Below are 24479 nucleotides of genomic sequence, written 5' to 3'. Positions count from 1 at the left end.
GCCCGAGGCAGGATTCGAACCTGCGACCGTACCGGTCGCGCGGTTCCAGACTGTAGCGCCTAGAACCGCGGGGCCACACTGACCAGCTTTATATTGGTAACGCCACGTAGCGCTCTATATGAAAATCACTGGCTGTGCTGTGTGCAGTCTGTAAGGTTGGCATTGTAACACTCGCCATTGTAGCGTTGGGCAGCTGGCTGTTAACAGTGCGTAGCGTTGCGCAGTTGGAGGTGAGACAGCAGTGGTGGATGTGGGGAGTGAGATGGTGGAGTTTTGAGAGCGGATGATCTGGACAGAAACAGTAAATTTGTAAGACTGGATGTCATGAACTGATATATATATATATATATATATATATATATATATATATATATATATAATGATTTTTGAACACTATTAAGGTAAATACATTTTTTGTTCACAATCAAAGTCTTTCATTTGCTAAAAATGCCTATCAGTAGTTAGTCACTTCAGTAGTTAGACTCTTTTATTTAGCTGGCAGTAGTGGCACTCGCTGTATTGCAGTAGTTCGAGTAACGAAGATTTTTGTGAGGTAAGTGATTTGTGAAACGTATAGGTTAATGTTAGTCAGGGCCATTCTCTTGCAGGGATTATTGAAAGTCAGATTGCCTTGCGCTAAAAATATTGTGTGTCAGTTTAGTGTTGATCAAAATAGGTAAAGAGCGAAATGTCTTGAGTACGTTGAGTTCTGCTCAGCTGTTTGAAAATCAAATAATATAAGAGGTTTATCAGCACAGTAATTCATTAATTTTTCTAAGGGGACGTTTTAATGTGTGGCGTCCTTAGGTTAGTTAGGTTTAAGTAGTTCTAAGTTCTAGGGGACTAATGACCACAGCAGTAAGTCCCATAGTGCTCAGAGCCATTTGAACCTTTTTTTTTAAAAATTAAATCGGGTGATACTGAGGGTATTGGATTAGGAAATGAGACGCTTAAAGTAGTAAATGAGCTTTGCTATTTGGGGAGCAAAATAACTGATGATGGTCGAAATAGAGAGGATATAAAATGTAGACTGGCAATGGCAAGGAAAGCGTTTTTGGAGAAGAGAAATTTGTTAACATCAAGTATAGATTTAGGTGTCAGGAAGTCTTTTCTGAAAGTATTTGTATGGAGTGTAGCCATGTATGGAAGTGATAGGTGGACGATAAATAGTTTAGACAAAAAGAGAATAGAAGCTTTCGAAATGTGATGCTACAGAAGAATGCTGAAGATTAGATGGGTAGATCACATAACTGATAAGGAGGTATTGACTAGAATTGGGGAGAAGAGAAATTTGTGGCACAACTTGACTAAAAGAAGGGATCGGTTGGTAGGACATAATTTGAGGCATCAAGGGATCATCAATTTAGTATTGGAGAGCAGCGTGGATGGTAAAACTCGTAGAGGGAGACCAAGAGAGGACTACACTAAGCAGATTCAGAAGGATGTAGGTTGCAGTAGGTACTGGGAGATGAAGCAGCTTGCACAGGATAGAGTAGCATGGAGAACTGCATGAAACCAGTCTCTGGACAGAAGACCACAACAACAACAACAAGAGCAAAGTAAAGCGATCTCAAATTCTGGCTAGTTTTGACGTGAAAACGTTTACTCGCTCGTCGGTCGACCTTTTTATGTGACAAGAAAACCGTCAGATTTGTAAGATTTGAACATACAATGTGGTACCGCCCATAGATCGCGGAGCCACACCAGACTCGACAGCGTACGTCGATACCACAGACGTAGTGAGCTCTCGCTGCAATCCGCAACGACGAATGGGAGAGGCGGAAGAAGACACGCCCTCTCTCTCAGCACAGCAGCGTCCTCGCACGGAGGTCAATATAGAGCCGAGCATGGAAGCGTTCTGCCCACTTCGTGAAGCAGCCAACGTCATCGAGTAGGACCAGTGTCAGTCAAGCCTCACGTGGACATGTACTTTTGTGAATGCTGAACAGTTTTTTAATCAATGTCAGTTGTAAATTGTAGCGCACCCCTGTGTATCAAGTGAACTAAATCTTTTCATCATTCATCTCATAAAATGAAGTAATACTTCATCTGTTGTAGTCCCAGTGAGGCATCTGCCAGTTATGGCCGGACGATTGTAGTTTGGTCTGGCAAAGAGGATATAAAATGTAGACTGGCAGTAGCAAGAAAAGCCTTTAAGAAAAAAAAAATTGTTAACACCGAATACAGACTTACGTGTTGGGAAGTCTTTTCTGACACTATTTGTTTGAAGTGTAGCCTTGTATGCAATTGAAACGTGGATGATAAACAGTGTAGAGAAGAAGAGAATAGAAGCTTTAGAAATGTGGTGCTGCAGAAGCATGCTGTTGGGAAGTCTTTTCTGACACTATTTGTTTGAAGTGTAGCCTTGTATGCAATTGAAACGTGGATGATAAACAGTGTAGAGAAGAAGAGAATAGAAGCTTTAGAAATGTGGTGCTGCAGAAGCATGCTGAAGATTACATGGGAAGCTCATCTAACCAGTGGCGAGGTACTGAATAGAAGAGGGGAAGAAAGAAGTTTGTGGTGCAACCTGAGTAAAAGAAGAGATCGGTTGATAGGACACATTCTGAGACATCAATCGGAGGAAAGTACGGGAGGTAAAAATTGTAGAGGGAGGCCAAGAAATGAACACAGTAAGCAGATTCAGAAGGATGTAACTTACAGTTGTTATTCGGAGACGAAAAAGCTTGCTTACGATGGAGTATTATGGAGAACTGCGTCAAACCGGTCTGTGGACTGAACACCACAACAACAACAACTGTTCATAACATATAATAACTACGAGACTAATATGACGTAATCAGTGGTTGAGCACAAAACTGATAGCGCACCTCTGAACGTGTTCGTCGAGCAGTATTTGTTCTGACTGTGACCTCGTCGCACTCACGTAGGCGCATGCGCCTGATCTTTACAAATTAGCTATAAACTGGTGTACCGAGCAAATACCTGTAACTAGCACACTGATTAAAATGTCATTCAAATGTCACTATGAATGTTCTAGTACCCAAGTGAAACAATAAAAGTATTTGCTGGAATATAAGTGAAAATCGGTATTAAACTGAAATTTACAAAATAATCAAAACAGTTTCCTGAAAGAATTTGTAATAACAGAAAACTTGGGTCAGAGGAAAACTGCATTCGAAGGAGTCCTAAAACACTAAAATATCCAGTGCCACGAATGCAAGTACTACGGTAGAGTAGAAAAGGAAATGAAGGAAAACGGTGCCATGCGATTACGTAGCTGGTAGCAACAGAAAACTTGAGTCAGAGGAAAACTGCATTCGAAGGAGTCCTAAAACCCTGAAATATCCAGTGCCGAGCAAATGCTAGTACTACGGTAGAGTCGAAAAGGAAATGAAAAAAAAAAAAAAAAAACGGTACAATGCGATTACGTAGCTGGCCCATCGTGACAGCTCGAACTTGTGATTTTAGCAGTTCTGTAATCGTTCTACTACTCTGCGCAACAGTTGTATTAAAGAGATTGTTATATAAACTACATATTAATATTGAACACATGTTACGATTTCACCTCGACATTTCGACGAAAAATCTTCGGTACCAATCCGAACTGAGCAGCACAAAGAATTTTTTTTAGCACTATCTCTCATTTTCGTTTAAGAGTCTTACATCGATACCACCAACGGCTCGAGAGCTTTCGGGTATTTCAAGTAGTGCGTAGGTGGACAAGAGACCAGTGAAAGTTTGCTTAGGCGTTTGGAAGAAAAAATCTGTCGGCGACGTTTCGCATTTTGGTATTTATATGAACGATGCAGACACACGAATCCGAAAGAGCGATGACAATGATTTACATCATAATAAACTTTTATTTTTCTGACCTCTCTCGCCCAGCTGGGTGTTAGTAAAGACTCTGAGGGCCAGAAATACCACACAGCAGATAGCACTAGAACCGAAAATTTCTGAGCGACGTGACGCAAAAACACACTGGTAAGCACTTTCGCCACCGGTTGGACAATTTATGGATGAGTTAGGAGTCTTACCTGCCGGCTGGGATAAAAACACATGTCACTGACGGTGGCATAATGAATATCTTCAGCGATGACTGAAAGAGTGAAAAGAAGACACCAATGTATACTCGAAAGTCGCCAGTCGTTCGCGTACTGTTGGTAAGTGTTTATCTCTCTAACCGCACATCATTTAGTAAAGAGGGATCGCCATTTTCTCACAGAAACTAGACTACCACTTAAATTATCACATTTTTTGTTATTGGCAGAGCGTTTCGCTAGTGACAACTTCACTTAGCCTCTCGAAAAACGGATGGCGGCATAATTTGACGTAGAATCTGTATCAGTGTTCAACTTGGCATTTGATGTTCACTTTGCCCAATATGTGTCTCTTCTCGAGCGTCTTGCGACTAACCGCACCATATAGTATGAAAGTACAGAGAATCGCCCCTACACTAAATTGAAGAGTCACACATGATCGCAATGAATCCAGTGCTTCACGCGGGGAAGCAGCAGGCGGAGATAGAAAGGAAGAAAAAAATGTAGTTTAACGGCTCGTCGTCAGAAAGATTATTTGAGACAGAACACTCGTTCAGACAGACAAGTATCGGAGACGCAGTCAGCCGCGGCCTTATCAGAGGAAGTTAGCCGGAAAGGTGCAAAGCACGAGCCCAGTGTATTGACCACAGGGCTACCTCATCCGGTGCGAAGCATGAATGACGACGGTACGTAGCGGGTGCACTGTTTTTTTCCCTTTGACTCCAGGTCTTAAGGAGACTGAAGCCAGGTACGATGCTTTCGGACATCCTCCTCAACCTCAACCGCACTTAACATGCTTCTACAGAATGAATCACTACCGTCATACCTCAGTGGTAAATTCCGAATCTGCTGCTGTGATTTACACCATTAAGGACTGCTTAAAAATTAAGCAGATCTAAAGAAGCGAGGAAGCAATTCTTTGATTTATGCAGCTGAAACAACAATTGCAGATCCATGTACGAGGCAAAGAAATAAATATTTATTCCACGGTTTTCAACAACCATCACCAACATCTCTTTATCTAATGCTTGTAGAAAGAGATTTATGTCTCACAACGTTACTTCCCAATTTATGAAGGAGACAGATTCAGCTCAAGGCTAAAACTACCGTTTCTTCATAGTTTTTTGGGCCTACATATAAATAGCACACAACTGGCGAAAAAACAAGAATGACGCGCTCTCTATGTATTTTCACTACTCCACACGTCCGACGTTTTCGCTGTTAGGTATCTTTGCTTACATATACTGCTTCGACGTGCCGCTCGCGGTGTTCTAAAAAGAAGAGCGTAATAGTAGAGCAGGACGACAAAGCAGGCACGTTCTTGACATCGCTACCGCTAGAACGGACTGCGGCTAACTGTAGACGGCCAATTCGCCGTAAGACGCTCGTTCGGCTGTTTCGTGTAGATTGTTGTATTTAACGGACATTTTCTTACACTTAATGAGGCTTAACTGTAGAAGGCAGAATTGGGTGCTTGTCTTGTAATGGGCACGTGTTGAAGGTTTAGCCTGTGTTATCACTACCACAGATCGTCGAGACGTTTGTTACAAAATTATGATGATATTTTTCTTTCCTTATTCTCATGAATACTGAAATGGCATATCCTGCTCTTGAATGTACTGTAAGTAATCCACTAATTAGCCAGTCGTTTGGAGTTCACTATTGTTGTACTCACACTCTGAATTTACGATGAAGTACATATATCTATGAAGTTCATTTCTTCGAATGCACCTTTCGGGAAGTGAATATTTGTACCACGCAGTGTGGCAAACTTTTGTCACACAAATGCAAACGAGGAGAAAGAGGTCATATGAAACGGCTTTAGCTATATTCCAAACCAGCACAGCTTTAGTGACATTTACAACCGTTTTACTGATCGTATCTTACTATTCTCACCAAATAGCTATGTTTTATGTAATTATTTATGCTGTTGCTAATCTTTTGGGCAGTTTGTGAGTTCTGACTAAAGCTTTCTGTAAGGTATTTGGGAATCGAATGTCTCTGTCTATATGCGACATTATATATGCGACATTACACAGATATCTATACCGTCTCTGAATATGCGTGTTTGTTCATTTTCTTGCATTTCTATTATGTCCATGACTTACCGACTTACTTCAATTTTCGAGACTTCTTTTACTTTTAAAAGTTTGACCGTCGATCGTCTTAAAGTTTAGATGACCAAACCATATTGGGTGCGTTTTCAGTTCCTCTGCAGTTGTCTGCTCCACCACAATTCGTCTCTGTGACTCTTTCTAATCCTAACATCGCACCATTTCTCTGAGCATCATAAAATGCTACTCACGTTCAAAAGGTAGTCGTCTTAGGAGAACACGGTGCATCGATTAAACAATTAACACCTATAGGAAACCAGATACGATAGTTTCCTTAGAAAAATTATCTGAGATTCATAGCGACTCTTTTGCCACGTCACCACAGAGTGTTCTTTGCTCCAATAAACTCGGGGTTTAGTATTTTATCCATACTCGGCAGCTGTACTTGTGTACACAGAAACATCAGGAGGCTGCTGCATAAAAGAAATTTAATTTCCTAACCAGTTTCGGGCGCTTAGTGCCCTTCTTCAGAAGATTATACATCTCGTATTATTTTCGAGTGTCAACAATCAGTTGCTTTCAGCAAAATGCCGTTGTTATGTGGTTCCTGCACAAAAGTGGTATAAAGAAGCCAAACAACAAGTTTGACTTGCATTATGAACCACATGACAACTGCATTTTGCCGAAAGCACCTTATTGTTGACATTCGCAAATAATGCGATAGGTTTAATTTCCTGAAGAAGGGCAATAAGTGGCCGAAACCGGTAAAGAAATTAAATTTCTTTTATGCAGTCGGTTGCTGATTATTTAGATATAAAGTAGGGGCTTCTTCTGTCGTGGAAAACTGTACCTGAAGATCTGAAAAATATTTCTTGCGCTGTAGATCATCAAGGCAGGTCGGGGAAGCTGTGGAATCGATCGAAAGACGAATAATTTGTTAAAGAGTGCACGAAGACGGTGACGGGCATGCTAATGACGGATGGGCGAGGCGGAGGAAGCGAGTAGCCGCTGGCAGCAGTGGCCGAGAGGAAGGTAACGGTGCCACTAGCGACGGAAAGTATCGGGCAGCTGGCCGCGGCTGTGCCGTTAGGCCTTCCTTCGCTTACCTTGGCGGCGTGCTCTCGCGTCGTCAGCGATTCGGCCGTCACGATCGGAGCATCGCGTTCCACTGCGACGCTCGATGACAGGAAGCGGGTGGTCGGCTCAGGAAGCTGGGGGACTGCTCACCGGGGGGTGCACTCGGTAGGCCTGGGCGAATGGAGTGTCCTAACCCTGTAACTGCTGGCGGTGAGGTCCGAAGTCCGTGGCGCGTGCGCTCTGAGCTGCGTGTCCGTCGCGTGTGACTGCCGCTGCGCTACTGACAGCGGGCCGGCGGCGGCCGGCCGACACGCGGCACGCCCCTGGCGGAGGCGGCGGGCACTCGCGGCCGGCGGTCCCCACCACGGCCGCGCCGCCGCTCCTGCCATCCAGTTCACCAGCGGTCCTCGGACCGGCCACCTGTTGTGCGTTCTCCCTAACGACAAGGCGCAGGAGTGCGGATACTGCAAGTGTTGTTCAGGCTTTGTTAGCGATTCTTTAGGACTGAATACACTACTGGCCATTAAAATTGCTACACCACGAAGATGACGTGCTACAGACGCAGAATTTAACCGACAGGAAGAAGATGCTGTGATATGCAAATGATTAGCTTTTCAGAGCATTCACACAAGGTTGGCGCCGGTGGCGACACCTACAACGTGCGGACATGAGGAGAGTTTCCAACCGATTTCTCATACACAAGCAGCAGTTGACACAAACAGCAGTTGACCGGCGTTGCCTGGTGAAACGTTGTTGTGATGCCTCGTGTAACGAGGAGAAATGCGTACCGTCACGTTTCCGACTTTGATAAATGTCGGATTGTAGCCTATTGCGATTGAGGTTTATCGTATCGCGACACTGCTGCTCCCGTTGGTCGAGATCCAATGACTGTTAGCAGAATATGGAATCGGTGGGTTCAGGAGGGTAATACGGAACGCGGTGCTGGATCCCAACGGCCTCGTATCACTAGCAGTCGAGATGACAGGCATCTTATCCGCATGGCTGTAACGGATCGTGCAGCCACGTCTCGATCCCTAGGTCAACAGATGGGGACGTTTGCAAAACGACAACCATCTGCACGAACAGTTCGACGACGTTTGCAGCAGCATGGACTATCAGCTCTGAACCATGGCTGCGGTTACCCTTGACGCTGCATCACAGACAGGAGCGCCTGCGATGGTGTACTGAACGACGAACCTGGGTGCACGAATGGCAAAACGTAATTTTTTCTGATGAATCCAGGTTCTGCTTACAGCATCATGATGGTCGCATCCGTGTTGGCGACATCGCGGTGAACGCACATTGGAAGCGTGTATTCGTCATGGCCATACTGGCGTATCACCCGGCGTGATGGTATGGGGTGCCATTGGTTACACGTCTCGGTCACCTCTTGTTCGCAATGACGGCACTTTGAACAGTGGACGTTACATTTCAGATGTGTTACGACCTCCTTCATTCGATCCCTGCGAAACCCTACATTTCAGCAGGATAATGCACGACCGCATGTTGCAGGTCCTTTACGGGCCTTTCTGGATACAGAAAATGTTCGACTGCTGCACATTCTCCAGATCTCTCACCAATTGGAAACGTCTTGTCAATGGTGGCCGAGCAACTGGCTCGTCAGAATACGCCAGTCACAACTCTTGATGAACTGTGGTATCGTGTTGAAGCTGCATGGGCAGCTTTACGTGTACGAGCCATCCAAGCTCTGTTTGGCTCAATGCCCAGGCGTATCAAGGCCGTTATTACGGCCAGAGGTGGTTGTTCTGGGTACTGATTTCTCAGGATCTATGCACCCAAATTCCGTGAAAATGTAATCACATGTCATTTCTAGTATAATATATTTGTCCAATGAATACCCGTTTCTCATCTGCATTTCTTCTTGGTGTAGCAATTTTAATGGCCAGTAGTGTAGTTTACCGAATGTCGGAATTTCCTAGCAGATAGCCAAAGATTCGTATTCACATCACTGACGTCGATTTGCAGTAGGATATTGGAACATAATACTGTGTTCCATTCTTATGAACTACCTCGGAGAAAACGATCGGTTAATACGCAGTCAGCACGGATTCAGAACCAGCTCTTCATTCTCACAGAGTAATGAGTGCTATCGACAAGCGATCTCAAACTGATTCCATATTTCTAGTGTCTGGATGGCATTTGATACAATTTATCACAGGCAGCTGCTATCCAAATTGTGTGCGTACTGAACAGCATCTCAGTGGTATGACTGGATTCGTGATTTCCTGTCAGGAATCCCACATTTCGTAGCAGCTCATGTAAAGTCACCGAGTAAAACAGGAATGATATCTGGCATTCCCAAAGAAGTGTTCTAAGCTCCCTGCTGTTTCTGACCTACACAGAGTGTAACGGGTATAAGCGCAGATATCTTTATGTGGCTGTTTTCCCTACATCGAACAGTCTCCCCACAAACGTGTCACATAACTTACTACTTGATGTTTTCTGCGTAGTCGTAGTTGACTGCGCCTGTCAGTGTAGACTAAACGTTTTACATCCATGCATCCACAGTTCAATACCTGAACTGCTGCCCAACATAAGTATTACTGGTTTGCTCTTGGCACGTTTACCTGGAGATACCAACCTAAAACCTTAGTACTGGTAATAGCTATAATTATTAGTTTGTAAATGACATAAATACTGATGTAACGTCGTTCATCACACCGCCCTCAGTCATCAACAGAAATATCTGCGTTTATACCCGTTACTTCCTGTGTAAACAATTTGGGAGACTATTTGAACAGCCCGCATATATTTTTTGCAGATGATGCAATCACCAGAAGATCAAAACCAACTGCAAAATGATTTAGACAAGATAGTTATATGCTGCGAAAAGTGCTAACTGACCCTCAATTACGAAAAGTCTGAGGTCATCCACATGAGTACTAAAAGGAATCCATTATACTTAGATCAGACGGTAAATCACACAAATCTAAAGGCAGTAAATTCAACGAAATACCTAGGAATTAGCGTTACGAAGAAATTATATTGGAACGGTTACAGAGACAATGTTGAAGGAAGGCAAAACAAAGCCTATGTTTTATTGGCAGAACACCTAGATGGTACAACAAGTCCACTAAAGAGACTGTATACACCACGCTTGTCATTTCTCTCTTAGAAATATTTCTGTGTGATGCTGAATACTCAGCAGAGGATTGATGGAGGACATCGAAAAGTTCAAAGAAGGGCAGCTCGTTTTGTATTATCGCGAAATAGGTGAGAGAGTGTCATGGATGTAAAACGCGACTTGGTGTGTCATTCATTAAAACAAAGGCGTGTTTCATTGCGGAGAGATCTTGTCAGGAAATTTCAATCTCAAACGTTACCCTCCGAATGCGAAAATAATCTGCTGACACTCACCTATATCGAGAGAAATGATCATTCTAATAAGATACGAGAAATCAGAGCTCGCGCAGAAAGATTTAAGAGTTCGTGTCTCCCGTGCGCTGTTAGAGAGTGGAACGATAGATCAATAGTGCGGAAGTGGTTCGATGAATCCTCTGCCAGAGACTTCGATGGGAACTGTTAGAGTAGTCATGTAGATGTAGATGTAGTATGTGATCAAAAGTATCTGGACACCCCCCAAAACATACGTTTTTCGTATTAGGTGCATTGTGCTGCCACCTACTGCCAGGTACTCCAAATCAGCGGCCTCAGTAGTCGTTAGACATCGTGAGAGAGCAGAATGGGATGCTCCGCGGGCTCACGGACTTCCAACGTGGTCAGCTGATTGGGTGTCACCTGCGTCTTACGTCTGTACGCAAGATTTCCACACTCTTAAACATCACTAGGTGCACTGTTTCGGATGTAATAGTGAAGTCGAAACGTGGAGGGACACGTAAAGCACAAAAGCGTACAGGCCGACCTCGTCTGTTGACTGTCAGTGACCGTCCGACAGTTGAAGATGGTCGTAATGTGTAATAGGCAGACATCTATCCAGACCACCACACAGGAATTCCAAACTGCATCAGGATTCACTGCAAGTACTATGACAGGCGAGAGGTGAGAAAACTTGGATCTCATGGTGGAGCGGCGTCTCATAAACCACACATCACGCCGGTAAATGCCAAACGACGCCTTGCTTGGTGTAAGGAGTGTAAACATTGGACGATTGAACAGAGGAAAAAACGTTGTGTGGAGTGACGAATCACGGTACACAACGTGGCGATCCGATGGCAGGGCGTGGGAATGGCGAATGTCCCGTGAACGTCATCTGCCAGCGTGTGTAGTGCCAACAGTAAAATTCGGGGGCGGTGGTGTTATGGTGTGGTAGTGTTTCTCATGGAGAGGGCTTGCACCCATTGTTGTTTTGCGTGGCGCTATCACAGCACAGACCTACACTGATGCTTTAAGTACCTTCTTGCTTCCCACTGCCGAAGAGCGATTCGGGGATGGCGATTGCATCTTTCAACACGATCGAGCACCATAATGCACGGCCTGTGGCGGAGTGGTTACACGACAATAACATCCCTGTAATGCACTAGCCTGCGCAGAGTCCTGGCCTGAATCCTACAGCCGGCCGAAGTGGCCGTGCGGTTAAAGGTGCTGCAGTCTGGAACCGCAAGACCGCTACGGTCGCAGGTTCGAATCCTGCCTCGGGCATGGATGTTTGTGATGTCCTTAGGTTAGTTAGGTTTAACTAGTTCTAAGTTCTAGGGGACTAATGACCTCAGCAGTTGAGTCCCATAGTGCTCAGAGCCATTTGAACCATTTTTTTGAATCCTACAAAACATCTTTGTGATGTTCTGGAACGCCGACTTCGTGCCAGGCCTCAACGATCGACATCCATACCTTTCCTCAGTGCAGCACTCCGTGAAGAATGGGCTGCCATTCCCCAAGAAACCTTCAGCACCTGAACGTATGCTTACGAGAGTGGAAGCTGTCATCAAGGCTAAGGGTGGGCCAACACCAAATTGAATTCCAGCATTACCAATGGAGGGCGCCACGAACTTGTAAGTCATTTTCAGCCAGGTGTCCGGATACTTTTGATCACATAGCGTACATCGAGAGAAACGACCATTGTAATAAAATACGAGTAATCAAAGCTTGCACAGAAGGACTGAAGAGTTAGTTTGTCCCCCGCTGTGTTAGAGAGTGGAACGCTTGATCAAAGTGTTGAAGGTGTTCGATGAATCCTCTGCCAGGCAATTAAATGTGAACTGCAGAGTAGTCATGTAGGTGTAGATTTATACGTAGATACAAGGGGCGTTCAATAAGTAATGCTACACATTTTGTTTTGAAAGTAGGTTAGTTGTATTCACGATACTAGTACACCATATTATTCTTCACTCTTTTGGTTGCGGAACACTAGTTTTCAATATAATCTCCGTTCAATGCTACAGCTTTACGCCACCTTACCGGGACGGCCTGTATTTCCACATGGTATCGCTCTACTGATCGACGTCGGAGCCAAAGTCTTGTTGCATCAATACCTCCTATTCATCCAGGTACATCTACCCGCGGAGTGCATCCTTCTTTCAGCCAAATAGATGGAAGTCAGAAGCTACGAGATCTGGGTTGTAGGGTGGATGAGCGAATGAGGAACAACAGTGCAGTTACATTTTGTGGGCAGATCTCGGGTGCGCTGACCAACAGAGACGTCAGGTTGAGTAGCGAGGTGTTTGGTCACCTCGAATGAGAGTGTCCGCGCGTTCCAGCATTGCAGGGGTCACAGCTGTGTGCGGCTGGCCGGCACGCTGGAGATCGGACAGGTTTGCGGAACGTCGTTCCTATAATGACAAACGCCTCGCCCATCGACTCACCGAGCTTTTGTTCACTCCCAGGTCTCCGCAGTCTTTCTGCAAGAGCCTGTGAGTAAGTGTGACTCTCTGGTTTTCCGCCAAATAAACCCAATGACAGCTCTGCTTGGAACGTACTAACGATGCGAACTCCATTTTGAAGGCTACGTACAGCGCCACCCCCAATCGGAACTTCGTGAAGCAAGAATACTCCACGATGTCCCACGACAAATTCTGAATTTTTTCAACCGAAATTGGATGAGAAAAAAGTGTTGCTTTACTTATTGAACGGCCCTCGTAGGCTGTTCTTGATGGAACAAATCGATAGAGGTGAAGGTAACTTCGAAAGAACAGCACTGGAGTTTAACAAGGTTGTTACTATTAACAATATACTTATACTAGCGAACATGGCAATCCTTCGAAATTGCTAAATATGTATGGGAATTGGATATATATCCTAATCTCCTTCTCCCTTCTCTCCATCACCTCCTCCCCCTTCTCTCTGTCCGTCTCCTACTCTCTTTATCCCTCTCAATGTCCATTTCTTTCCTCACCCCTCACTCTGTCCATCTCCTCTTGCCCTTCCCTCTGACCTTGAGCTTTTTCTTATTGTTGTTGGTCTATTGCCAACGAATCCCTGAATGGGAATTGAAATCGCTTAAAATGAAAGGATGAATCGGTCGGGGTCATCGAATAAAGGGTATAAAAGACCTCTGCTGCTGGATCTGTGAGCATTGGAGCTTTGATCACAGTATTTCAAATAGTTTTAATTGGCAGACGGGTATGATTACAAAGTATCGGATGATTCAGATTTCGTAGTAGTGTTGTAACTACAAACCGATAAGCCGCAAGTACAGCTTTTCTGTTTTCCGTTAAAACCGACTGCGGTTTTTTTCTGTTTCTTTTTTTTTTATATAATTATGTACAAAGGATGTTTCAGCAAGAGCGTGCAAAAATGTAACAGGACATAGAGAATGCTCCGCTGAACAGTTTGAGTTAGGGAACCTGGGATCAGAGAAGCCAGCTTAAGTAGATATGAAAACAAACTTGTCTACTGCTTTGTCTAGCTTTAATGTTTTCCAGCTTATTTACAAGTAAAATGCGTACAAGCTTACACGTGCTGTGCTGTGTGCTAACATGCAAATCCTTTATTTCCTGCAAGGGAACAAGGAGGAAGAGCCTGATTGCTAGGAGATGTACTGAATGGCCACCTGTATTTGAGATTCGTGCAAAGAGTTCTACCTGAGTTGCTGGAGAACGTACTCTTGGCTGTTCGCGAGAGGATGTGGATACGACATGACGGTGCACCGTCTCACCTCAGTGTGGATGTCTGGAATCCTCTCAGTGCTGTATTTGCTGGTCGCTGGACTGGAAGGGGAGGTCCTATTCTATGGTCTACGAGGTCACCTAACATGAATCCCCTTGATTACTCGTACTTCCTATGGAGATAGCTGAAGTGTGTATGAGATCCCAGTGGATACGGAGCTTGGCACGGATGTAATTCGAAACACACCAGGCAGTTTGTAAGGGTGAGTCAGAATCTTGTTCGCCAATGTCAGGTTTACTTCGAGGCTGATGGCCGTCACTTTCGGCACATTTTGTAAGATACAGTATAAATGGTACATTCATTGTGTCAATGATGGTATTTGCAGTTGACTGTAACTAATGTTGTCATTACTAACTAAACTACACTAAACTAAAGTAACTAAAGTACACAGTAATGAGATTTTATTCCTCGTATCTCCTCAAGCTGGCTCCTCCGTCTCCAGGTTCCTTATCTCAAATTGTTCAGTGGAGCATCCTCTATGTCCTGCTAAATTCTTGCACGCGCTTACGGAAACACGCTGTGTGTAGAGAGAATATACTGGGTGTCCCAGCTATCTTGTCCACCCAAAATATCTCTGGAACAATAACAGCTGTTGGAAAACGACTTTCACCGGTATCAATGTAGGGCTGGGGCACATGAATGTACATATTTGGAAACATTCTAAAACAAAATCATATGTGTTTTTTAACACAAACTTATGTTTTTTTAAACCGACCTCCTATATTTTTTCTTCAGCAATCCACAGCATGACAAAGCACATACACAATGGCGTTGATTGCATCGCAATATTCTCATTACATCCCGAGATATTAAGACGCGAAGTTGACGCTTGAAACACCCGACATGCGCTGCTAGCGCACGTCCTGAGGCTCAGGCGTGAATCCCATGCTGCCCATAATCACGATGTGATTGACATGCGTAATCACACTTCCATACTTATCAAGAGGTCCTAAACGAATAATACGGTCTGCTGCCATCCTGCTGCGATTACGGGCAGCATGGGGTTCACGCCTGAGCCTCAGGACGTGCGCTAGCAGCGCATGTCGGGTGTTTCAAGCGCCAACTTCGCGTCTCAATAACTCGGGATGTAATGGGAATGTTGCGATGCAATTAACGCCATCGTGTACGTGCTTTGTCATGCTATGGATTGCTGAAGAAAAAATATAGGAGGTCCATTTAAAAAACATAAGTTTGTGTAAAAAAACACATATGCTTTCGTTTTAGAATGTTTCCAAATATGTACATTCATGGGCCCCAGCCCTACATTGATACCGGTGAAAGTCGTTTTCCAGTAGCTGTTATTGTCCCAGAGATATTTTGGGTGGACAAGATAGCTGGGACACCCTGTATATGGAAAAAGCAATTTGCCTGATGCTGTAAATGCCCTTCAATTGTAGTTAACGCGAGAAAGAAAACGAAACCGCATATTTTCACAACACAGTACAGTACAGCAGTTTATTTCTGAGCTGTGACTTCCTGCGATGCTTTTGGCAGGATAGTTTCTCTGTCGAAGTTACGCGCCTTGCGGCGTCGTGGTTGGCTGGCGCCCTCTATTTAGGAAGACAGCGCACGCAGCATCGCGACCAGTCAGTCGGCGCTTGGTGTACTGCGAGGACGCACCGTGTTGACATTCCGGCGCCTGGGTCTGGCAGCGGCGGAAATGGAGTGCGGAAGCAGTCACCGGTCAACATAGGCTCTGTTTAAGAGTCGTGTCTATCTGGAATCCTGAGGAGAGCGCGGGAGTTTACCCTGGCGTACATGTTAACAGCGAACTCCTGGGCTAACTTTAAATGGTGAGCCATTTTGTGGTGGAACTTTTGGATGTGTCTGCTGAGTGTAGCCACTTTGAGTTTGGCAAGTCATTCCTTACACCGCTTGGACTTGGGTCTGGGATACTTGGTAATGGAAGTACATGTAACTGCGCTGTGCCCCGGTTCCGCTGCATCGCAAACTTCTTCCATGTTAGCAACTACACTCCTGGAAATTGAAATAAGAACACCGTGAATTCATTGTCCCAGGAAGGGGAAACTTTATTGACACATTCCTGGGGTCAGATACATCACATGATCACACTGACAGAACCACAGGCACATAGACACAGGCAACAGAGCATGCACAATGTCGGCACTAGTACAGTGTATATCCACCTTTCGCAGCAATGCAGGCTGCTATTCTCCCATGGAGACGATCGTAGAGATGCTGGATGTAGTCCTGTGGAACGGCTTGCCATGCCATTTCCACCTGGCGCCTCAGTTGGACCAGCGTTCGTGCTGGACGTGCAGACCGCGTGAGACGACGCTTCATCCAGTCCCAAACATGCTCAATGGGGGACAGATCCGGAGATCTTGCTGGCCAGGGTAGTTGACTTACACCTTCTAGAGCACGTTGGGTGGCACGGGATACATGCGGACGTGCATTGTCCTGTTGGAACAGCAAGTTCCCTTGCCGGTCTAGGAATGGTAGAACGATGGGTTCGATGACGGTTTGGATGTACCGTGCACTATTCAGTGTCCCCTCGCCGATCACCAGTGGTGTACGGCCAGTGTAGGAGATCGCTCCCCACACCATGATGCCGGGTGTTGGCCCTGTGTGCCTCGGTCGTATGCAGTCCTGATTGTGGCGCTCACCTGCACGGCGCCAAACACGCATGCGACCATCATTGGCACCAAGGCAGAAGCGACTCTCATCGCTGAAGACGACACGTCTCCATTCGTCCCTCCATTCACGCCTGTCGCGACACCACTGGAGGCGGGCTGCACGATGTTGGGGCGTGAGCGGAAGACGGCCTAACGGTGTGCGGGACCGTAGCCCAGCTTCATGGAGACGGTTGGGAATGGTTCTTGCCGATACCCCAGGAGCAACAGTGTCCCTAATTTGCTGGGAAGTGGCGGTGCGGTCCCCTACGGCACTGCGTAGGATCCTACGGTCTTGGCGTGCATCCGTGCGTCGCTGCGGTCCGGTCCCAGGTCGACGGGCACGTGCACCTTCCGCCGACCACTGGCGACAACATCGGTGTACTGTGGAGACCTCACGCCCCACGTGTTGAGCAATTCGGCGGTACGTCCACCCGGCCTCCCGCATGCCCACTATACGCCCTCGCTCAAAGTCCGTCAACTGCACATACGGTTCACGTCCACGCTGTCGCGGCATGCTACCAGTGTTAAAGACTGCGATGGAGCTCCGTATGCCACGGCAAACTGGCTGACACTGACGGCGGCGGTGCACAAATGCTGCGCAGCTAGCGCCATTCGACGGCCAACACCGCGGTTCCTGGTGTGTCCGCTGTGCCGTGCGTGTGATCATTGCTTGTACAGCCCTCTCGCAGTGTCCGGAGCAAGTATGGTGGGTCTGACACACCGGTGTCAATGTGTTCTTTTTTCCATTTCCAGGAGTGTATAATAGTAAAAACTTTGCGCCATCAAACGGTGCTTTGGTATTTAAGGTTGTGTTCGGATTGTCTTATTATTATGACCTTAAGCTAGTTGTGGTTTATAAATTTATCAAGTGAAGTTTCACGTCATTGGAGACTGTTTAATGAACTATTGCGTTAATAGTAACTGCGGTTGTCACACTATAACGCTTAACATCTCTTCCTGCATTTGGCGGTACCCAGTGATTCGCTGTTGGTTTTAGTATCTTAGTGAACTGTGTATTAATACCGGGCTTGTGTGTTCTAGAATCCGTTATTGGTGCGCGCACGCCCTCCTGCCAGTTGATGTCACTTGAGCTCTCGAGCACGGAATTCAGACGCGCTGCCGATGTCAACGCCAAACTTCGAGAATGTGATGATTTCTACGTAGATCTCTCAGGCTATCATAATATCATATTGCCGAATGTTTTCCAAAATAGTTAATTCACATATTTATGAGATCTTGCTATTTGAGTATTTTTGAAACCTAAAAGCTTTCACAAAATGTTATTTTTCATATTCACAAGGTCTGGTAGTTGACTTAATTTCACAACTTAGATCTGCAATTACGTTAAAGTGTAAGGTGTCAGGCAAATCCAACACCTTCCATGAAAACCCTGACATGATAAGCAAATCCAGTAGTATGTCACATAGCTCCAAATAAATCGTGACATTAAATTAACCAAAGTAATAGAGTAACGAGTGAGCAAATGGAATACCACAGACTAACAGAAGAATGCCTAAATGCATGTCATACCTTCCCACCGTGAGCCAGACGCAGTTCCGAGGGGAGAAACGAGAACAGAAGCCGAGAGCAGAACAGTGTTAAGCTGGAAGGCCCTACGATAAGGGACGGACGCACACCCACGTCGCCAGCTAACTGCTAGGACCACACCACCCGCAAGTTTTAGCGTGAGATTTTTTCGCGTCTCTGTTACGTCAAGACCACCCCCCAGCCAATGTTAAAAGCTAGAGCCCTCCAGAAGAACAGTATAGATCTTACGATAACACAAAAAGGGCTACACCACCCGCAAGTTTTATCGTGAGACCTTTTTCGCGTCTCTGTTACGTTAGGACCACCCCCCAGCCCATGTTAAAAGATAGAGCCCTCCAGAAGAACAGTATAGATCATACGATAACGCTAAAAGGACCACACTAGCTGCAAGGTTTAGCGTGAGACTTTTTCGCTTCTCTGTTACGTTGCAAACTTTAAAAACATTGCCCCACCACGAAAAGTATAACGTTTCTCATTGGATAGACAGAATTTTTGTAGACAGAGCTTAAGGTTAACATTGAGACCCTGATTGGTCAGATGAAAACACAGCCAGATAGTTTTTTTTTAAACCAACTTCGGTAAATTGTAGTAAGGAATTGCTAGGGAGTAGCTTCCGAGAGGGCGAGCTGGACGGAGCTGCGCCGGCCGCCGCTCACTGACGAACACTGACAAGGTAATGAACGCACGCGATGCCGCATTTTTGAGTGCATAAGGCTTCACTCAGAACTGCAGAAGTCTCATCTGTTACAACCCCTTTTTGCGTAATACTAGTGTCGATCGTCAATTAAAGCTCATGGTGTTCACATTTGCCACTTGAAGTAAAAATCTGAAACGCGATGATTTTTCTGTTATATAGTTATTGAGAAGCCACATCAGCCACTGTAATTTACGACAAGTTAGATAAGTAATTAAAGATAATTGAGGGGTCATTGTAGACCATTTTGATAGTTTTCTCTTTCGTGAAACTTAATTTAAACCTAGATTATAGATGTGATATGGCATAGGTCATCCTTCGATCCATTGTAGAACTTGGAAACCCATTCAGGGAATATTCGTTCACATTTTTGTTGAACGCAGTTGGTTTTTACCATCCTGTATTAAAACATTTCCTTTTATCAATAGTGCAATTTATAAACGATGTTTTGTGAGTAGAATAAAATTTCCAATGGTAAACTTAACTGGTTTTTCGACGTTATTTTACCAGCTAACTAAAAATAGGAAAGCCTTGAACCCCTTCCACTAAATTTTGTTAGTATTAAGATTCCTTTACAGGGAGTGCAGTGGAGCTGACGCTGAAATCATTAAGTATTTGGTTATATCATCGATAGTCTCACTGAACTCTTCTGAATTCTACATGTCATGTGTGGTCTGACATCTCCTTACCAGCAACAGGTCCCAGGTACAAACTAGTTGCGCGAAAGTGATAGGGAGACACGATATAGAACAAAAAGACAGCACGCAGAATGTTTAGGAAAGTTGTATTTGTGTAAAGTATTTTTTATTAACTTAAAGTTGGGCCGTGAGGCTGTTTTTTTTTTTAAATTTTTAGAATTATTCTCATTACTTTTATACAATTGAACAATCGGTGTAGATTATAGCATTTTGCAAATCCTAATTAATCATTGTGTTGTTACCAGTGCTCTGTTTTAATTATCGTGGTGAAAATAAATTTTGGTATCCTCAAATGGGGTCAGCATTCCACTCCAGCAGTCCAAGTGCCCTGCTTACCAATCCTATACCTTACTACTTTCTGATAATCAGTTTTAACAGAAAAGCTGTAAATTTTTGTTTTAAAAAATACATTGCCTTTGTCCGGCAGAATAATTATTACTGTATCATGTAAAAATCTCAAGTAAATCGGTATAGAACTTTTCTAGATTTTATCTTATAGTGTTTCCGCTTCGCATTACAAATGTATGTTTATATACCATATATATTAAAAAATATATGACCTATGCCTAATAATTTGAAGTAAATCGATCCGAACGTTTATTAGAGTATAGTGTAAAAATCTGAAGAAAATATTAATTTTAAAAAATGCATAACGCTGTGTATTCTGTAATTATGTTATTTTATTTTGCTGCCCGTTTCGGTTCTGCCACATGAAGCCGTCATATTTTAATCTTTTCACAATTTCTGATTTTTCCTGACTTATGGTTTTCTGTAGTAACTTATGTTAAAATATGCGAGATATGTGAGACATCTGCAATAATTTTCCTGCCGTTGATGATGGTTCAGAAGCGAAGCCGGTAGCAAAATAACATAACTCGTAACATTGTTACTGACACCACAGTGTTATGCATTTTTTAAAATATGTAAAGTTATATCCTAAACAAGATGTTCTGAAGAAAATAGTTCTAGAACTTTTACAGATCTGCTTACAGCCAGATCATTATGACCTCCTACCGAATAGCCAGTATGTCCAGCTTTTGGCACTGATAACAGCGGCGCAGCGTCCTGGCATGCAAACAATGATTCCTTTGTAGGTTGCTGGAGGGAGTTGGCACCACATTTACACATACAAGTAACCTAACTCCAGTAAATTCTGGGTAGGAGGGCGATGAGCTCTAAGGACCCACTCAATCACATCCCAGATGCTTTCGATCTGCCGAGTTGTGAGGGAGGGGGGGGGGGGGAGGTTTCACATTAATTGGAACACGCCATAGTGTTCTTTGAACCACTCAGTCACAATCCTGGCCTTGTGACATGGCGCATTATCTTGTTAAAAATGCCACTGCCGTCGGGAAACATGATCGTCATGAAGGGGTCTACGTGGTGTGCAACAAGTGTTCGGTACCCCTTGGTTCTTTTGGTACCCTGCACGAGCTCCACTGGGCGTACGGATGCTCATATGAATGGTCCCTAGAATATAATGGAGCTGGCGCCAGCTCGTCTCCATCCCGCAGTACAGGTGTCGAGGAGCTGTTCCCCTGGAAGTCGATGGACTCGCGCCCTTCCATCGGCATGATGAGAAAGGTATCGGGATTCATCAAACCATGCAACGCTCTGCCACTGCGCCAACGTCCAGTGCCAATGGTCACATGCCCATTTCAGTCGTAGTTGCCGAAGTCGTGGTGTTAACATTGACACATGCAGGGGGTCTTCTGCTGCGAAGGCCCATCGTTAGCAGTGTTCGGTGCACTGTGTGTTTACACACACTTTTACTCTGCCCAGCATTAAAGTCTGATGTTACTTTCGCCACAGTTTTCCGCCTGTCCTGTTTTACCAATCTGCTCAGCCTATGACATCTGCAATGAGTGTTGGACGCCCATCAGTACAATGTGTGTACATGATTTCACCTTGGTTTAGCTGCGTGTTGAAGACACTCACCACAGTACTCCTCCAACACCCGACAAGTCATGCAGTTTCCGAAATGCTCGTGCCGAGCCTCCGGGCTACCGTAATCTGCCTCGGTCAAAGATAGATCGCGCACCTTGCCCACTCTACAAATGGACAGTACCCTTAGTAGTGCTACATGCGATGTACATGTGTCTGACTAGCAACATACTTCGCGAGGTGGCGCTACTCTCGCCTGGACAGGTTCATGTCGATACTAGGTAGGTGCCAATAATGTTAAATACCCGATGAAAAAGCGAGCGGATCGATGCGAGCCTCCGTCTCGCAGGCGCAGGGGCCGGCCGATCGCCGTCCAGCGGTGCAGGCGCCACCGCCCGTCCCAACGGCCACCCCGCTTACGACGACACAGGCTACGGCGGACGGAAAACAGCTTATGACGACATTGGCCTCGTAAATAGTACACTCTGGCAGCACTACGCATGGCAACAACTCTCGGCCCAGGCCCCGGCCACGACCGATCATCCTGCGTCTTCCTCCACAGCGTTCACATTCTGGCACCAGACACAGCTCCAAGGGCAGGATTGGTGCTCTGGAAAACTATGACCCCATCACGATTCCTATTGGATCCAAGACAGGATACGAGGCGACGAACAAGTCAGGGACTGCGTCGCCAGGCGCACGCAGTTAACGTCAAACAATGACAGGGGTACACAGTCCGACGAAGACCACACACACGAACCCGCATCTGACTCCAACATCGACTGCTTTCTCGCGATTGACATCGATACTGATGGCGATTTCCAATTTGTCTGACGGAAGAAGGCTGGGTGCAAAAGGAAAAACTCCAGACAACATCAGCAAACGTCAATAATATGTTCCGACGTCCAATAAATTCGATCCTCTCCACACCGAGCGAGGTGGCGCAGTGGTTAGACACTGGACTCGCATTCGGGAGGACGACGGTTCAATCCCGCGTCCAGCCATCCTGATTTAGGTTTTCCGTGATTTCCCTAAATCACTCCAGGCAAATGCCGGGATGGTTCCTCTGAAAGGGCACGGCCGACTTCCTTCTCCATCCTTCCCTAATCCGATGAGACCGATGACCACGCTGTCTGGTCTCCTTCCCCAAAACCAACCAACCAACCAACCTCGATCCTCTCCAGACGGAGGCGGCACAAATGGACATCAAAGCATAACTGACAGCTACAGGAGCCACTACTTAACCTACTCCGGGACCGTCCATCTATCACCATTGAGTATACAGGCCTGTACTTCTCTCTAAATGCAGAATTGAAGAAACATGTCCGTGGGCCAATCACATCCATCTACAAAGGTGATAACATCAAATATCATTTTGAATCGATTACAGACCAATGACTGGGACTCCGCTTCTTCCGGGATGCAAACATTTCGTTCTTTACATGTCAGTCACCAGCCGATAAGTCATTGCAGAAGCTGTCAAAAAAGAACTTCAATCCCTAGGATTTCCGCAGGCATTGGTTCATCAATTCAAATCTAGAGATGAACAGCCGAATAAACTTGTACCTTAACTAGTCTACTGTTTTATGCTCTCATCAGGTCCAACCAGCCAGTCCACCTAAGATGTGTGATATATACTGGACACTAAGGTACAAATCGAGACTCGTCGCCCAAAGGAAGGATGCCACAGCGCAGACGCCATTAGCAGTTCTTCCACACAGCGAACTATTGCTCACTACTATCCTGCTGCGTCAACTGTACCGACAATTACCCACCCAACGTATGCAACAAAACTGAGGCCCAGAAACCAAACTGCCAAGGCGAGCATCCAACTAAACGGAGGGGATGCCCATCCCTTCAGCAGGCACTGGAAATCTACACAGCACAGGGTCAAGCTGCACTAGCCCGCCAGCAGCAACCAACTTCAACCCCACTAGCACCACAAATGGACACACTAAAGGATTTCCCATCACTGCAACCACATGCGCCCCCATCAACTTCCAAGGGAAATTCGCCAAACCTTTGGAACAGACAACTTCTGGCTCCAGCTACTTCAGACCAACCTGCTGTCGACTTTAGTAAACTGTCTCAGATGTTGTCCATCATTTCTGAATTTGTGTCCTCACTCCACCAGAAGAACATCTTCTCAGTCCTCAGAGAAATTTTTCAAAAGCTCAGCATATTACCAGACACAATATCAAAACTTCTCGTCCTCTTTGACGGCACCATGAAGATCTTTGCTTCCAACAATGGTTCGTAGATCCTCAAGGATGCAAAACTTCACATTTGGTATCTTCAGCGCCAATGGAGTACTTCTCAAGAAACCGGAACTCAAAGAGTTCATCCTCTGCCACAAAGTGGATGTTCTGTTTTTGACAGAGACCCATCCCCGGCCAACACCGTCCTGAAGCTCAGGAATATGATTGGTTACAGTACTGATCATGTGGGTGGCCATGGGGACATGGGCATATTCATTAACAAGGCTATCATGCGCACTCAACCTGCCACATTGGCGGCGATGGCTATCACTATCAACACAGCCCATGGCGTTGTCACACTGATAGCAGCCTACCTGAGTCCACGAAGAAAATTCGACGAACGAGACTTCATTAACATCAGACTTTAATTTTTGACCATATCTATCAGGTCATCCTATGATCCTAGCACAGGAGATCAAGGACACAGCTTTGCTGGTGCTGCCAGAGCTGACATTACCCGCTGAAATCGAGACCCTGATCCGTAGGTTGGGAAACCATTCACCTCCTGGCCAGATAGGGTGAGTAACATGCAGATGAAACAGCTAC

The 24479-nt window shown here is 45.4% G+C and overlaps 1 protein-coding gene across 2 annotated transcripts in view; it reads right to left on the bottom strand.

Annotated features, from left to right (window-relative positions):
* The window catches only part of LOC126162385 (protein dimmed-like), a 284020-nt gene extending 276605 nt beyond the window's left edge, over nt 1-7415 (bottom strand). For both annotated transcript variants that reach the window (XM_049918859.1, XM_049918860.1), the window contains exon 1: nt 7162-7415. The gene's annotated coding sequence lies outside the window, so the exon portion shown is untranslated. The remainder of the gene's footprint in view (nt 1-7161) is intronic.
* Nucleotides 7416-24479: the final 17064 nt, after the last annotated feature.

This window comes from Schistocerca cancellata, chromosome 2 (genome assembly GCF_023864275.1).
Source record: "Schistocerca cancellata isolate TAMUIC-IGC-003103 chromosome 2, iqSchCanc2.1, whole genome shotgun sequence".
NCBI lineage: Eukaryota > Metazoa > Arthropoda > Insecta > Orthoptera > Acrididae > Schistocerca > Schistocerca cancellata.
The sequence above is the reverse complement of the archived record's forward strand: the minus strand, read 5'-3'. Positions and strand labels throughout refer to the sequence as shown.